The 18828-nt window shown below is 38.6% G+C and overlaps 1 protein-coding gene and 1 pseudogene across 1 annotated transcript in view; one reads left to right on the plus strand and one right to left on the minus strand.

Moving 5' to 3' along the window:
• The window catches only part of THSD7B (thrombospondin type 1 domain containing 7B), an 870666-nt gene that overhangs the window by 808127 nt on the left and 43711 nt on the right, over positions 1 to 18828 (minus strand). The gene's annotated exons all lie outside the window — the stretch shown is intronic.
• Positions 14886 to 16849, plus strand: LOC116632738 (annotated as a pseudogene).

Consider the following 18828-nt stretch of genomic DNA (forward strand, 5'->3'; position numbering starts at 1 on the left):
AACCACCTTCATGTTACTTTTTCTGATCCAGGATCACACATTGAATTTGGTCACCATGTCTCTTTAGTTTCCTTTAATATAGAAAGTTTCCCAGCTTTTTTTTTTTCATTTATAATATTGGTATTTTTAAAGAATAGAAACAAGCTATTTTGTAGAATGCTTCTCATGTTGGATTTATCCGATATTTTTATGTTTCCTTTCATCTGTGGCAAGTTGTCACAGACCTCAGTGTATCAGTTTAGGAGGCATGTAACACTGACTTGTCCCATTACTGGTGATGTTGACTTTAACATGGTGTCCACCAGGTTATTCTACTGTGTAACCACTTCCCCTTTGTAATTAATAAGTAATCTCTGGAGGAATTAGCTACCATTTTTATACAGTTCAACAAACATTTCCTGAGCAGCCACCCTATCTAGCACTTCAAATGCTAGGGATACTACAGAAAATAAAGCAAACACAAATCTCCTCCTTCAAGGATCTCATATTACAGTAGATGTGGGACAATTCTGATGATTTATAAATAATCAGGGATTTAGGGCGCCTGGATGGCTCAGTCGTTAAGCATCTGCCTCCAGCTCAGGTCATGATCCCAGGGTCCTGGGATCGAGCCCCGCATCGGGCTCCCTGTTCCACGGGAAGCCTGCTTCTCCCTCTCCCACTCTCCCTGCTTGTGTTCCCTCTCTCACTGTCTCTCTCCCTGTTAAAAAATAAATGAAATCTTTGAAAAAAATAATAATAATTAGGGATTTAGCATACTAGGAAGCAGTTAGAAGGGGGTTATGGAGGGATGTACATGCTTCCATTTTAAATAAGAATTCAGGAAGGGCCTCCCTAAAGAGGTGACCCCTGAGCACAGAGGTGAACGGTAAGGACCACAGCCATGGGGAAGGGAAGAGTTTTCCAGACAGAAGGACCAGAAAATGCAAATGGCCTGAGGTGCCCGACATGTTTTGGGGGCAGCAAAGCACCAGTGTGGCTGAAGCAGAATAAGCTGAGTGAGGAGAACAATAGATTTCTCAGGATTCTTTCCTTTACAGATGACCAAAATATCCCCAACACTCCTACAATGAATTAAAAGGAAGGAAAATGTATTGGTGGATATAATTTTTAACATCCATGGTAGAGCTCATTTTAGCCACAGCTGGGGGACAGGGGAGGGGAGTGGCTCTAAAGCAATTACCTCAGGAGCCTGTATCTCTCTAGGTCTTGTCTCTGATTTCTTCTCCCCAAGTAGTGGCTCAGATAGCCAACCCACGTCCAGCCTTTCATCAGCTCATTTAGTCCTCCCAGGGGGAAGTGAGTACCTCCCTCCAGGCGACCGAGGACACTGCCTGAGAATAATGTGAGCTGGCCTTGCTTGGCTCCGGTCCCACTCCTGAGTAAACCCCTAAGATTTGGGGGTCGAGAAACAGAGCAGGGGAGGAGGTTTGGATTGACAAAGTCAGGATCCCAAACCCAACACAGAGAGCCCAAGGGTGAGGTCAATTCCACCCTAGGACACAGTGAGAGAATGAATGAGTGGTGATTCTCTCCAAAGGTAGATTAAGGTCCTAATTCTGAAGAAAGGAAGAAGGTGTACTGAGCAGGAAAAACAGCAGATGTGCTCTATTAGTGCATTTACATAATTACACCTTGTATCCTTAAAAAAATAATAATGATCTTGACTTTCAAAGCCCCTGATAAATGACAATTTGAGATATTCTACCCATTATATTTTTTTTCAAGGACACTAGGTTGGATCCTTTTGTTCCCAGTGTTGACATTGGAGGATTGAGGAGAAATAAGCAAAACAAGGTATGAAGCACACAGCTTCTCAGTGGTTTTCATGTTCATTAAATCTGCTTTCACCCATGCATCAATACCTAATTCTCCACTGAGATGCCAAGGTATCAAGAGTATAAAAGTCTGATAGCTCCTAAAATGACAATTCTCCTTTATAACAGCATCATTTTATTAGAGCTATAAGCAGCCAAATCTAGTGCCCTAAAAACTGACTTATTTGAAAGCCAATGGACATTGCTAAATGAAAAAAATTAGAAATGAAGAATCAGTGACATTTTATTATACCATTGGCCTTAACACTCATGTTAAACAATTTCACATAAAGGCTGAAAAACTAAATTAAAACATAAATTCTGTTTTAAGTTAAAAGAAGCAAGGGACTGTAGTCATTTTGTAACCCATTCCAGGTTCTTTATAATGCTGAACACAATTCAACCCTTTTCTTAGAAAAATCATATTCTCTCTTTTTTTAAAAAAAAAAACAAATATGACAAGCAATACCAAACAAGACCTTAGTATTTCTAAAAGTTCTACTCTTAAAGGACAGCATTGAAAATTGCAGATTAATCCAGTTGTATTCACCCAAATTAGATCCTAGCAGCATTTTACTTACTAGCATTGTTGTTTGACTTAGATAAGAACGTACCAACAATGGAGGCTTTTATGTATATTTGCACATACAGTGAGGAAAACAGAAGATTTTTATCCCTAGGATCTATTCTCACCTCTCTGTTGTCCAAATGCAAACTGACTGAATCCACTCAAATACTTTTAGAATGAACAGAATTCAGTAATATGACCACATACAAAATATCCAAAAATAATTGTTTCCTTAACACACCAGCAAAAAGTCAATAGAAAATAATGGGATAAAGAGTCTTACTCATCATACTAACAGATAAATAAATATTCAGGTATAGTATTCATGAGAAATGTGCCAGTCCATAAAAAGTCATGAAACTTTTCTCATATATACAAATATAGATATAAAAATAAATAAACAGGGCATTTCATGTACATTCCCAATGGAAACGTAATCTTTACAACCTTTCTGGTGGGCAACTTGCCATTATCTGTGTAGAAATCTATCCTCAGGAAATTATCAGAAGTGTAACCAAAGATGACAGTTGTTTATCTCACAGTTATTTATAACAGCAAAACAAAACATCCAAAATTTTAGGAAGAGAGAACTAAACTATGTTTCATTCATGCAAGAGAACCCTATGCAGCTAATAAAATCCTTTTTTTCAAGACTATAAAAGAGCCTCAAACAATAGACTTATTAAAGCAGGATACCAAGTTGAAGAGGCAGAATATTCTCCATTTCAGAATTTGTATGCATGTAATAGTAGACACTTCACATTCTCAAGGTACTTTTCAAGCTTCTTAAATCCCTAAATCTGAAAGCATCAATAAAACAAATAATCTCTCCCCTAAGATGTAATCAGATATAATGAAATAATGTCAAGGGCCTCTAAACTCAAAACTTAAAGAAACTCTAAAAATCATGGGGCACAGAAATGCTTTCTTCATGTTCCAAATAATCACAGGCTGAATTCTGATGTCCCTCCCCTCATCCTTGCTCCCCATTCAAAGAACCTCGCTTTCAGCTGGGCATTCCCTCATCCCATCCATCCAGTCAAAATTTACCTCTCTATGTGTCCTGACGTGCCCTGGATCTTACAACTAAACTCATAAGCTAATCATTTTCATCTTTTCTAAAGTAGTGTTTTACAAACTTGGGCCATTTGTTTACAAAGTTCACAACATTTACCAAACTTGCTTATTATCAATTACTCTCTACTTCTTCTTTATATCAGCTCATGCTTTTATGTAAATATTTTAGTCTCATATCACCCAAGAAATCAAAAGTTTGATGTTATAATTATTTTCTCTAATATATTTTAAGTCAAATATCTTCATCAAAGGAAAAAAAAAGCATCTCATAAACTCACCTCATACACTAAGATCACTGCTATCAATTCCAACAGGAAACACACGGGAAACACGAACTTAGTGGATGCTGACAGGTAATCTGGGTATCGTTTAACAGGGTTTATCAGAAGAAACAGTGTCTTACTCCAAATCAATGCCTCTAGTACCAAGTCAGGAGTGATGGAAGGCTGGCAGGGGATATCTTATCGAACAGGCCAAAAGTTTAATATCCTTCTGCCTGGCTGGCCTACTCAAGTCATTCTTGCCCTAGCTCAGTGAATCCAAAATCAAAGAGGCAATACCATCTATTTAGGAAATAAAAGATATATTTAAATACTGATATACTTTTCTATAATTTTCCTTAGGTCAAGAGTTGGCAGACTTTTGCGGACAGAACTAGATAATCAATATTTTTGAGTTTGCAGACCAAACAGACTGTCACAACTACTCACCTCTGTTACTATAATGCAAAAGTAGAAAGAGATGGTACATAAATGAATGAGCTGACCACGGCTGTGCTCCTCTAAAACTTTATTCATAGATACTAAAAGTAGAATATGATATAATTTCGCATGTCATGAAGTATTTTTCTTCTTTTGATTTATTTTCAACCATCGAGAAGTATAAAAAAAATTTTCATAGCTTGAGAGCCATTCAAAAACAGGTAATAGGCCATAGTTCACCAACCCCTGCTTTAGACCAAAGGGGCTGGAAATCTTATTACTCATATAAGCTGATGAAAGAAAAATCCAAGTGTTTATAACAATTTTTCCTTAAGATTTATTTGCATATACAAAATATTATGTATCAAGGCAATAAGAACATGTATTTTGGGGCGCCTGGGTGGCTTAGTCAGTTAAGTGTCTGCCTTCGGCTCAGGTCAGGATCCCAGGGTCCTGGGATCGAGCCCCGCATTGGGCTCCCTGCTCAGTGAGGAGCCTGCTTCTCCCTCTCCCTCTGCCTACTTGTGCTCTCTCTCTGTGTCTCTATCAAATAAATAAATAAAATCTTTAAGAAAAAAAAGAACGTGTATTTTATTTTAAAATATATCTTTTAAAAAGACTTTTCAGAAGAACTGTAATTGGTACCATTTAATTATGCATTAATAATTACCAGTAAGTCCATTCTGAGACTAATCTAAGTGAATGCACATTAAGAATACAGCTTTAACTTTTCTACTTCCTTTTTAAGGCCTGTTTTCATTTTAGATGGGAAATTTAGACATCCTCATCCAGGAACAAAGCAATATATGCAGTTCATATAATTCTTACTCCATAATTACTCTAAGGAAATTCTGACCCAATTCAAAGATCAAAGAAAAACAGAAGTGCAGGTTCCTGACTGGCAGGTCTGGAGAGTGTGTATAACAGAACACTGGGAGATACTGAGAACTGTGAGAGCTTGCAATAGCCCAAGTCAGAAAACCCAAGGTCACCAGTCCTTCTGTTGCCACATACCAAGCTCAGAGAACAAGTCACAGTGTCACTCTGCTGAGTCACAGATCTTCATTTGTAAAATGAGGATCACTTAATTCACAAAACTCTTCCAAGAATCGCAGGAGAAAATCCTTCAGCGAACGGAGGAAGATAATGCAAAAATTAATGAAATCTAAAAGAAAATTTGGTAGAGTCATGAGAACAGAAATAAGCTGATCGTGCTCAGTAAGTAACATAACAACCTCACTTGGAAGAACATGGCTATCATTTCACCCTACGTTTCTGAAAACAACAAAAAAACCACTCTGCAGAGCTCACTATAAATAAATAAATACATACATACACACATACATACATACATACATACATAAATAGAATAGAATAGAACTTGAATTGAATCACGGCATTTTCATAAATATTATTCTCAATTTTGTAGTTGACATTCAAAGTTGTGTGAATTCAAATCTGGAATCAGGAATTAGACACCTTCAGCTGCCTCCAAACTAAAACCAATGTTAATTCAGTCAAGCCGTTTGTCAATTCTCTAAGTCACCTCAAAGAGAGGAGTTCCATTTTTCCTTCACTTGGGAAATAAGAAGTATCCATCATTAACTTTCCAGCCAACATGAGCTTTGTAGTCATACTGTGGGGCTAATCTAAAGGGTCTGAATGCACAATGAACTCCAGTTAACTCACAGCAGGTCTGAGGGCAGGTTAAATGGCTTTAATAAAGAGTAATAATAAAAAAGAAAGATCATTTGACACATAGGTCAATAGTTTTGCTTCAAACCCTGTGTAGGCATACTGGGGAAAAATCATTGCATATTCATCAAAATGAAGCAAGTATGAGGTCTCAGAAAGGATATTAATTAGAGAGAGGAAAAGTAATTAAACAGAAGAAAAATGTGGTACATAAGACACACTTTTACCCAATTATATTATTATTTTATCTTGTAAATCCACTGATTTAATAATAGCTGGGGAATTTAACTTACTGCTGGCTGAATACCAACGGATACTGCTCGTTTGCACCATCAGAAATTTGTGAACAGATTCCTATTCACCCAACAAAAAATGGCTCGTGTGAACTATCAAAAATAATTTTCTCTTAAAACAAAACTTATTGTAGTCTAAAAAGCAATGGTTTCCTGAATTAGACACTGTCATTTATTAATAGAATAACCTAGAAAGTTCATGGTGGTGACATTTGAGGGAACAGGCCTGAGGCTGAATTCCACTGTGCTGCCTATTTGTGTGTGACCTACAACAAACTGCTTCAAGTTTCCAAACCGTGGTCTCTTCATCTCAGAAATGAAGATATTGGTGCTTACTTTTTTAAGTTGAGCTGATGAGTATATAGGATAATGTCTGTAAAGTATTTAGCACTGTGCCTGGCACATAGAAACTTCTTAATAAATAGTAGCTATCATTGCTATTATATTTACCATCATCATCATCATCATGATTATTTTGCTCAGCTTCTGTTTTAGCTCACAGCTACTTTCCCAACACCTTATCAGAATCATGTAAGTTACAGCATGAAAACATGGTTTTTGTATTACAAAGAACCAAACAAATACAAATATTAGTGTCAACCACCGAGCTTTGGGTCAACTTCATGCTATAAATTTTTATATTCTTTCCAGATAATTAACTGCAAATGCCATTAAAATTTTCCATGACAATCATTAGGCAAATAACATAGGAAAGTATTGGCCAATTAAACAAGAAAAAGAAATCCCCATATCTAGGCTGCAATAACCATGTGTGCAAAGTACAGCATCCTTTCTTGATCAAAACTCTTCAGAGTATAGGGATAGAGGGTACATACCTCAATATCATAAAAGCCATCTATGAAAAACTCACAGCGAATATCATTCTCAATGGGGAAAAATTGAGAGTTTTCCCCCTAAGGTCAGGAACACAGCAGGGATGTCCACTATCACCACTGCTTTTCAACATAGGTCTAGAAGTCCTAGCCACAGCAATCAGACAACAAAAAGAAATCAAAGCCATCCAAATCGGCAAAGAAGAAGTCAAACTCTCACTCTTTGCAGATGATATGATACTTTATGTGGAAAACCCAAAAGACTCCACCCTAAAACTGCTAGAACTCATACAGGAATTCAGTCAAGTGGCAGCATATAAAATCAATGCACAGAAATCAGTGGCATTCCTATACACCAACAACAAGACAGAAGAAAGAGAAATTAAGGACTCGATCCCATTTACAATTGCACCCAAAACCATAAGATACCTAGGAATAAATCTAACCAAAGAGGCAAAGAATCTGTACTCAGAAAACTATAAAGTACTCATGAAAGAAATGGAGTAAGACACAAAGAAATAGAAAAACGTTCCATGTTCATGGATTGGAAGAACAAATATTGTGATGATGTCGATGCTACCTAGAGCAATCTACACATTCAATGCAATCCCTATCAAAATACCATCCACTTTTTTCAAAGAAATGGAACAAATAATCCTAAAATTTGTATGGAACCAGAAAAGACCCCGAATAGCCAGAGGAATGTTGAAAAAGAAAAGCAAAGCCGGCGGCATCACAATTCCGGACTTCAAGCTCTATTACAAAGCTGTCATCATCAAGACAGTATGGTACTGGCATAAAAACAGACACAGAGATCAATGGGACAGAATAGAGAGCCCAGAAATGGACCCTCAACTCTATGGTCAACTCATCTTTGACAAAGCAGGAAAGAATGTCCAATGGAAAAAAGACAGTCTCTTCAACAAATGGTGTTGGGAAAATTGGACAGCCACATGCAGAAGAATGAAACTGGCTCATTTTCTTACACCACACACAAAAATAGACTCCAAATGGTTGAAACCTCAATGTGAGACAGGAGTCCATCAAAATCCTAAAGGAGAACACAGGCAGCAACCTCTTCGACCTCAGCCACAGCAACTTCTTCCTAGAAACATAGCCAACAGCAAGGGAAGCAAGGGCAAAAATGAACTATTGGGACTTCATCAAGATAAAAAGCTTCTGCACAGCAAAAGAAACCGTCAACAAAACCAAAAGACAACTGACAGAATAGGAGAAGATATTTGCAAATGACATATCAGATAAAGGGCTAGTATCCAAAATCTATAAAGAACTTATCAAACTCAACACCCAAAGAACAAATGATCCAATCAAGAAATGGGCAGAAGACATGAACAGACATTTTTCCAAAGAAGACATCCAAATGGCCAACAGACACATGAAAAAGTGCTCAACATCACTCGGCATCAGGGAAATCCAAATCAAAACCTCAATGAGATACCACCTCACACCAGTCAGAATGGCTAAAATTAACAAGTCAGGAAACGACAGATGTTGGCGGGGATGCGGAGAAAGGGGAACCCTCCTACACTGTTGGTGGGAATGCAAGCTGGTGCAGCCACTCTGGAAAACAGTATGGAGGTTCCTCAAAAAGTTGAAAATAGAGCTACCATACGATCCAGCAATTGCACTACTGGGTATTTACACAAAAGATACAAATGTAGGGATCCGAAGGGGTACGTGCACCCCGATGTTTATAGCAGCAATGTCCACAATAGCCAAACTATGGAAAGAGCCAAGATGTCCATCAACAGATGAATGGATAAAGAAGATGTGGTGTATATATACAATGGAATATTATGTAGCCATCAAAAGGAATGAAATCTTGCCATTTGCAATGACATGGATGGAACTGGAGGGTATTATGCTGAGCGAAATAAGTCAATCAGAGAAAGACATGTATCATATGACCTCACTGATATGAGGAATTCTTAATCTCAGGAAATAAACTGAGGGTTGCTGGAGTGGTGGGGGGGTGAGAGGGATGGGGTGGTTGGGTGATAGACACTGGGGAGGGTATGTGCTATGGTGAGTGCTGTGAATTGTGTAAGACTGTTGAATCACAGACCTGTACCTCTGAAACAAATAACACATTATATGTTAAAAAGAGAAAAAAAAAAAAGAACAAGATAGCAGGAGGGGAAGAATGAGGAGGGGGGAAATCGGAGGGGGAGATGAACCATGAGAGACTATGGACTCTCAGAAACAAACTGAGGGTTCTAGAGGGGAGGGGGGTGGGAGGATGGGTTAGCCTGGTGATGGGTATTAAAGAGGGCATGTTCTGCATGGAGCACTGGGTGTTATACACAAACAATGAATCATGGAACACTACATCAAAAACTAATGATGTAATGTATGGTGATTAACAGAACATAATAAAAACAAAACAAAAAAACAAACAAAAAAAACTATGTGTGCTCAGAGTGCTCTGGCAATTTCAAAAGGACTCCAGAATGAGTTTTCAAATTTTTGATATTTAAACAGCCAAGCTATACTTTATTTAGCATTAATCACTTATATGTGATTCATAAGATCATAAAATGTTTGAAACCCAATGCTCTAATCAAGTAATTTGCTTTATATTGCACTTAATAATTCATTTTATGTTAGTTTAGGTAGGAGTTGAAACTAAATTCTCAAATGCAAAGCACAGTCTTGGTTCTGCACAGAAGGGGAATCATCTCACCACGTTTCCCACTACCAGACACCCCGGATATGGCCTGAACTCTGTCCAGCCCCCATTGGACTAGACATCCATCTTCTTTTGGCTGAGAGTTCGGATTTTATTTTAGAAACTCATGAAGTAGAAGTAGAAAGTAGTTCTTTTGCTATGTGAGACCCTCAGGCCTTCTAATAAATGTCCAGTACATGGCAGGCAAAAAAAAAAAAATGCCAAGTGAAATAGTCAAGGGATGAAGATGAGGATTCGCGCCTGTCTTACTTGGAAGCTTTGCCCTCTGCCTTCTTGGGATAGTTTATTATCTAGATCACAGAATGCTCAGCAATTATCACTGGGTTAGTTTTTTTAGATTCTATATATTAATTTCAGGGTTCACAGGACATATTTTTTGTGAAAATTTCTTTTCCTCAGCTCTTTTTTGGCTCATTAGCTCACCACTGTTAACACATTTTATTTTGAAAAAGGCAGGCTATTCATACACTAGGGTGGAGCTTAATTAAGAATAAGCATTTCAGTGGCTGAATCTAGCCTTTAGACATAGTTTGTCTGGTCTGAACTAGACTTAGAATCTTTTTGAATTACTTTCCACCATTTAAAAATCAGGAGATTTTACATAAGACTTGTGACTTCTGGGCTTCTGTTGAAATGTCTCCATATGGCAGCTACACTTACAAATAGTGACCACAACAGCTGCTCAGCAGTGGCTCTCCTCTTTCGAAGGCTGTGTGCCCATAGTCCTCTCTACTCCTTGACATCACATGCCTGATCTCAGTAGGTTCTGTATTTGGGGTCCGCTGCTCTGGAGGATAAATTCCTCCAAGACTGTGTTTTATACTTGAGAGTTTAGTTCCAACCCCTACCTAAATGAACATAAAATGAATTATGGAGAGACCCTGCTGACAGGCCAGCATAACACATTAACCTGCCCTCAAGACATCGTTTTAGAAAGAAGTCAATGGATAGAAACCACCTCAACAGAAGGGAACTGAGGAGTAAAGGAGTCTCCCCAGGACCCTCTGCACCTCCAACTTCTGTCAAGGTGGCTCCTAACACCTCATATTTAGCATAGGAGCATAAATCAAGCATGATACCCCCATAGAGAAACTCAAACAATTCCTGCTGGGAGCAGTGCCAGCCCAAGGGTTACAACACTATCATCACTTGTTATTTCTTTACCTTTCACACAGGTTTGGCACAGTGCCGATGCATCATCTACAAAGAACATGCCTCATGGATCAGACCATGTTTATCTAAGTAAAAATGGCACGCAAACTAACTAAAGTGTATAGTCTAAAGGACTCAACAGCTAAACATCCACGGGCAGTGCCCAGCGCACCGCCAGAAAACGCTTAAGGATGAAGTGACCTTTCATAAAGGAACCCAATGTAAGCACTATTCAACAAGCAGCTTGATTAAGACATTCCCAGAGAAACCACACTGTTTTCAGCAGCTACAGAAAACATGATGGATCTCTTATGGTTTCATTTTTGGACAAGACATAACTTCAGACCGCTTTTGCAGTGAGGAGTGGGAGATGAACTACCAGATGCAGCCTGGAAAGTGGCAGAGGTATCTATGGCTCTCTCCTTTTATACTTAGCGACCGCTTTTACAGTCGCATAGAGACATTTTTAAAGAGGTATCACTTCTGTCTGCTCACGGAGAGAAGCCTGAAACAAATGACTTGGGTCTGTTTTGCTTCTCCTCTGGCAGGAGCAATTTCTTTGAAAGACTACTCTCTGGAAAATTCAAAGTTCAGCTTAGCTCCTCTGTGGCTACTCTGCTTTCCAGGAAAAGCTTTCATGGGCCATGAACTCAAGCAGCAACACATGACAGCAGAAGTGAAAAGTAAAAGACCAAGGCTCTTATTACACTCCTCTCCTCCACATGTTAACTACCCAGAGTCTCCTAAACTAAATCCAGCCACTTCTTACACCGAGCACAGGTAACACACACCTTCCCTTTGCATGAATTATAAGAAGGCACCCATGTCCTTCTGAGGAGGAGGAATTGTAAAAGATGTCTCCCTCTCAGCTGATGAATCACAAAATAAAAAGCTTGGCAAACGGAATGTAGCTGGATTGCCAGCTCAATATCCCCACTCTGTTAGTATCTCGGGCAGTGCACAAACTACACAACTGTGCTGGCTGGCCTTTTCCCCATTACTGCCATCACCACCACCCCAAGACCAAGCATCAGAATCTTTCACCCTGACTAGAGCCGCAGCCTCCTGGCTGGTCTCTGGGTTTTCTCCTTGACTTCCTCATAGGATTCTCCACAAAATGGGATGAGGAGACTTCAAAATTATCAATCAAGTTACATCATTCCTGTGCTGAGAATCCTCCTCAGACTTTTAGTTTTACTCATAATAAAACCATGACAAGAGTTTCCCACTTTGCTGTTCATATTACAGTCCATTGAACCAGCAGCAGTGCATTCACCAAGAAGCTTATGAGAAATGAATAATCCTAGGTCCCACCCCAGACCTATGGAATCAGAATTTGCATTTCAACAAGATTCCCAGGTGATGCCTGGGCACATGGAATTTTAAGAAGCAATGGTCTCTGATTGACTTATTTCGCTTAGCATACAGAGAAAGACAATTGTCATATGATCTCACTCATATGTGGAATTTAAGAAACAAAACAGAGGATCATAGGGGAAGAGAGGAAAAAAGTAAAACAAGACAAAACCAGAGAAGGAGACAAACCGTAAAAGCCTCTTAACTATAGGAAACAAACTGAGGGCTGCTGGAGGGGAGGAGGTGGGGGAGATGGGGTGACAGGGTGATGGACATTAAGGAGGGCACATGATGTGATGAGCACTGGGTGTTATATAAGACTGATGAATCACTGAATCTATCTCTGAAACTAATAATACATTATATGTTAATTAACTGAACTTAAATTAAAAAAAAAAAACTTAAAAATTAGAAATAAAAAAAAAAGAAGCAATGGTCTCCCAAATCCAACAAGACCCAGTCTCTACGCTCTCTCCAACTTCATATCCTACCACTCTTGCTTACTCAGCACTGCACACCTCACTGCTACTCAAAAATGGCAAGCACACTACCACTTCAGGGCATCTGCTGGAATGTTCATTCCTCTGGACACCCACCTGGTTCATTTCCTCACTACTTTCAGAGACCTGCTCACTAACCTCTTCTCAGGGAGCCTTTTCCTGACCACCCCCACTTTCCCCTGAAAACTCCTGTGTTCTCTAAAATCCTAGACCCTACTTTAGTTTGGTCATGACATTTATCACTACCTTATATTGTATTCTCCCACAGAGTCTATCATATGTATTATAGATGAAAAGTTGCTCTTCCCCACACATGCAAGCTCTGTAACTACAAGAACCTTGTCACTTTTTTCTCACTGCTCTATCCCCAAGGTTCAACATATAGTGGGCATTCAATAAATACTTGATAAACAAGTGAATATATAAAACTAGTGTTTCTAATGAACAGTGGCTTAGGCAAGTATCCAACAATGGAAAGATACTTTAGGCACTTCAGACTTCTGAAAGAAAATTAACCCTAGTTGACAACATGGTCAAAGCTCCAGCACAAGGACACAGATCTAAAAGAAGACCAAATGACCCTTAGTAGCTTTAACTATGGCCAGATGCTATAGAATAGTTCCAAAATAGGAAATACATGTGTTTAAATGTGGGTATTTCTAGGGATGGGAAGAACTGGTATACCAGCACTAATGAGGATGTGGAAGAACAGGAACACTTATTCACTGCTGGAGGGAATGCAAAATGGTACAGTCACTCTAAAAGTCCCACACCTAGGTATTTACCCAACTGATCTGAAAACATGTATCCATACAAAAACCTGCACACAAAACTTTATAGTGGCTTTCTTTGTGATTATCAAAACCTAGAAGAAATCACATTGTCTTTCAATAGGTGAATGGATATACAAATTGCTGTATAATCATACTACGCATGATACTACACAGTGATGAAAAGGAACAGGCTATTAATCCACATAACAACATGGATAAATCTTACATGCATACTGCTAAATGAAAAAAGCTAGGCTGGGGAAGCTCTCTATTGTAGGATTTCATTTATATGATATTCTAGAGAAAGCAAAACTATAGACAGAATAATAGATCTGTGATTGCCAGGTATTTGTGGGGAAGAGACAAAGACTCAAATAAGGGAAACACAGGGGATATTTTTTTAGGGCAGTGAAGCTATTCTATGGAATACTGTCATGGTGGATATGTGACACCACGTATTTTCCAAAACCCATAGGACTTCATACAGCACAAGGAAGGAAGCTCAGTGCATATAAAATAAGAAAAAAAAAATCGATCAGGAAAAGGGGTTATCCCAGGACAGAATGCAGACTGTAACAAGAGACTCAAGCTTGATTCCAAATGTATGACAGAACCTCACTGAAGGAAGTGGGAAAAAAGTGGTGCTGACCTACATAACTTTAGAAATGACTGGAAACTTTTAAGACTATAGACAGAAGGAACTGTCCATAATACTCTAATTGATAACGTTGTTTCTCAAGAGGAGACAAGCTGACAATTCTGAAAGCACTGTAAATGGATACCTGGAATGTGTGACTGATGCTGGGAGCCAGATTTCTCACTATTAAAGTAGATTACAGAAAAGCAAGCGGAGAAGAGTAGAATAAACATGTGGTAACAGATTAGAATTGGCGATATGAGTAGGAAGTCATGTTTAGCTTAATGTAGACATTCTATACATACAGATACATCTCGCTTTTTTGTGCTTCACTTTATTGCACTTGGCAGATAACTGAATTTTCTTCTTTTTTTTTCTTTTTTTTTTCTTTTTTTTTTTTACAAATTGAAGGTATGTGGCAACACTGGGTCAAACAAGTCTATTGGTGCCATTTTTTCCAACAGCATTTGCTCACTTTGTGTCTCTGTGTCACATTTTGGTAATTCTTGAAATATTGCAAAGTATTTTATTATTATTAGATTTGTTGTGGTAATCTGTGATCAGTGATCTTTGATGTTACTATTACAGTCATGCCACAAACCATGCCTACATAAGACAGCGAACTTAATTCACAAATGTGTGTGTTCTGACTACTCCACTGGACCTGCCAGCCATCCCCACCCCCCAACCCGCCAGAATCTGTCCCTCTCCTCAGGCTTCCCTATTCCCTGAGACACAACAATATGGAAATTGGGTCAATTCATAACCCTACAATGGCCTCTAAGTGTTCAAGTAAGAGTAAGTGTCACTCACTTCTCACTTCTCAAATCAAAAGCTAGAAATTATTAAGCTTAGTGAGGAAGGCATGTTGAAAAAGCTGAAACAGGCCAAAAGCTAGGCCTCTTGCACCAAACAGCTTACCAAGTTGTGAATGCAAAGGAAACATTCTTGAAGGAATTAAAAGTGCTATTCCAATGAACACACATGATAAAGTGAAATGGGGCGCTGGGTGGCTCAGTCGGTTAAGTGTCTGCCTTTGGCTCAGGTCATGATCTCTTGGGTCCTGGGATCAAGCCCCACATCAGGCTCTCTGCTCAGCAGGGATTCTACTTCTTCCTCTCACTCTCCCTCTGTGCTCTCTCTCTCAAATAAATAAATAAAATATTTTTTTAAAAAAAGTGAAACAGCCTTATTGCTAATGTGGAGACACTTTTGGTGGTTTGGATAGAAGATCAAACCAGCCACACCATTCCTTTAAGCCCAAGCCTAATCCAGAGCAAGGCCTCTTCAATTCTATGAAAGTTGAGAGAGGTGAGCCAGCTAAAGAGGCAAAGTTTGAAGCCAGAAGAGGTTGGTTCATGAGGTTTAAGGAAAGAAGCCATCTCCATAAATCAAAGTGTGAGCTGAAACCACAAGTGCTGATGGAGAAGCTGCAGCAAGTTCTCCAGAAGATCTAGCTAAGATAATTAATGAAGGGGACTACTCTCAACAACAGACCTTCAATGTAGATGAAACAGCCTTCTATTGGAAGCAGGTGGCATCTAGGACTTCATAGCTAGAGAGGAAAAGTCAATGCCTGGCTTCAAAGTTTCCAAGCACAGGCTGACTCTCTTGTTAGGGGCAAATGCAGCTGGTGACTTGAAGTTGAAGCCAATGTTTATTTACCATTCTGAAAATCCTAGGGCACTTAAGAACTCTGCTAAATCTATTCTGCCTGTGCTCTATAAATGGAACAACAAAGTCTGGATGACAGCACATCTGTTTGCCACGTGGTTTACTGATTATTTTATGCCCAGGGTTGAGACATCCTGCTCAGGAAAAAAAAAAAAAAAAAAAGATCCAATTCAAGAAAAAAGAAAAAAACAGATTCCATTTAAAATATTACTGCTCATTGATTGACAATGCACCTGGTTACCCAAGAGCTCTGATGGAGATGTACAACAAGATTAATATTGCTTTAATTAATAATGCCTGCTAACACAATATCCATGCTGCAGCCCATGGATCAAGGAGCAACTTTGTATTTCAAGTCTTATTATGTAAGAAATACATTTTGTAAGGCTACAGCTGCCACAGACAGTGTCTCTGATAGACAAAGTACATTAAAAACCTTCTGGAAAGGATTCCCTACTCTAGATTCCATGAAGAATATTCATGATTCAAGGAAAGAGGTCAAAACATCAACATTCACAGGAGTTTGGAAGAAGTTGATTCCAACCCTTCTGGATGACTCCGAGGGGTTCAAGACTTCAGTGGAGGAAGTAACTGCACATGTGGTGGAAACAGCAAGAGAACTAGAATTAGAAGTAGAGCCTGAAGATGTGACTGAATTGCTACCATCTCATGAGAAAACTTGAATGGATGAGGAGTTGCCTCTTATGAATGAACAAAGAAAATGGTTTCTTGAGATGGAATCTACTCTTGAATATGCTGTAAAGAGTGTTGAAATGACAACAAAGGACTCAGAATGTTACATAAACTTAGCTGATAAAGAAGTGGCAGGATTTGAGAAGCCTGATACCAACTTTGTAAGAAGTTCTATTGTGAGGTAAAATGCTATCAAACAGTGTCACATGCTATAGAGAACTCATTCATGAAAGCAAAAGTCAAAAGATGCAGCAAACTGCAATGTTTTCTTACTGTACGAAATGACCAGCTTTCAACGGCCATCACCCTGACCAGTCAGCAGCCATCAACATCAAGGCAAGACCCTCCACCAGCAAAAAGATTAGGATGATTAGGATTCTCTGAAAGCTCAGATGATGGTCAGCATTTTTTAGCAATAAAGTATTTTTAAATTAAGGTATGTACGTTGCTTTTTAGGTATAATGAGACTACACACTTAATAGTCTATGCTAAAGTATAAACATAAACTTTATATGCAGTGGGAAGCAAAAACTCTTTTGGCATGCTTTTTTGCAATATTCAGGTTGTTGCAATGATCTGGAACCAAACCTGCAATATCTCTGAACGATGTACATATATTTCCTAGCTCTATGTGCTGAGAGTGTCTAGAAGCAATGACACCACAATAGCAAAGAACACACCCAGTGCCCAGATCTTAATTTCTAATATCATTCTTTAATAAAAAGAACAAAGGTTTCTTGGAAAAATGGCTAGTTCTAAGATGAAGTAAGAAATATACAAGATGAGCCAGAAACATCTCATAGTGCCAGAAAGTAAAGATGTGCTCAAAAACAAAATGATGGAGTATATCAAAGGGACATAAGAGCCAACTGAAAGAATACTTGATAGCCAAAATCAGAATGTGAGCAACAAAATAAATAGTGTAGTATTGCATTACAAGCCAAAGTATAAGATAATCATGAATTCATGCTGATATAAACTGGATAAGTAAATAAAGGGAGAGGAGGAGAATAAATGTCCTGCACAAAAACATTCCAAGTAATTTATGTAAATATTCCCCCCTTCCAAGAGGTAGAGCACAACTTCCCCATCCTTTAGGTTTGGGTTATTCTTAGTGACTTGCTTCCAAAGAGCAAAGCATGGAAAAAAAGTAACCTGATAAACACAGCTGATCAAGGTTAAAGGTTAACCCAACAGTGATGAGTCATATTAATAGTGTGTACCCTTGACATGTACCTTTGACATGGGGAGAACACTTCACCTATGTGTCCTGCCTCCCAAAAATCCATAGTCCCAATCTAATTATGAGAAAACTATTAGGCAATCCAAAATAAAAGAACATTCTAAAAATTTCCTGACCATTACTCCTCAAAACTGTCAAGTTCATTAAAACCCAGGAAAATGTGAGGAACTATCATAGTTCAAAGGAGCCTGAGGAGACATGATGACTAGACATGATGTAGTATCCTGAATGGGATCCTGGAAGAGAAAAAAGAAATCAGAGAACCAATAAAATTAGAATAAAGTATGGAATTTAGTTAATCATAATAGATCAGTAGGTGTTCATCAGTTGTGAGAAATGTACCATGATGACATAAAATGTTACAATAGGGGAAATTGGATGCTAGGGATACAGGAACCCTCTGTACTACCTTTATATCTTTTCTTTAAATCTAAAACTATTCCAAACGTTAAAGGCATTCAAGAAAAGGCATTCAAGACTGGATATAACATATTTCTGTGTTCTCTTGCTAAGCTATGTCATCCTTATTAAGTCTCCCATGTATACACACACCATACTTAATAGTTGACATACATCATCTTACTTAATAGTCTCATAACAACCATAGGAGCCAAGTATTATTCTCACATTTCATAGATGGAGAAACTAAAATTATATAAAGCACCTAGGGGCCATGCAGCTAGGAAGTGGGAGAGGTGAAATTCACACCCATGTTATCCCGATTCCAGAGCCCATACACTATTCTGACTCCACAATACAATTTCAAAAAATTCTAAAATATCATGGGCAGAAAAAGGCAAAAAAAAATAATTTTTTGACGCTACAATCCTCAAGAAGTAGCATCAATATTATGACCTGCAAGAGAAAAAGACATGACTTTGGCAATGCATTAGCCAAGTTATATTTGGCTATATTTACCAGAAGCTGGAATCAGCCCTGGCCTGAATCTCCCTGCAGCTCCCACCCTCTATGTGGACACCAACATTAAAGGACAACAGCAATCCCAGACCCTGGAAGACACAGATGGCACTCTCGGATTGGGTAATATGGGGAGAGTTCAATAAAGGAATTATTTACATAAGTGTTGGCTGGATGTGGAGAAGCCA

The sequence above is a fragment of the Phoca vitulina genome, unplaced genomic scaffold, assembly GCF_004348235.1.
Source record: "Phoca vitulina isolate PV1807 unplaced genomic scaffold, GSC_HSeal_1.0 scaffold1, whole genome shotgun sequence".
In the NCBI taxonomy this organism is placed as follows: Eukaryota; Metazoa; Chordata; class Mammalia; order Carnivora; family Phocidae; genus Phoca; species Phoca vitulina.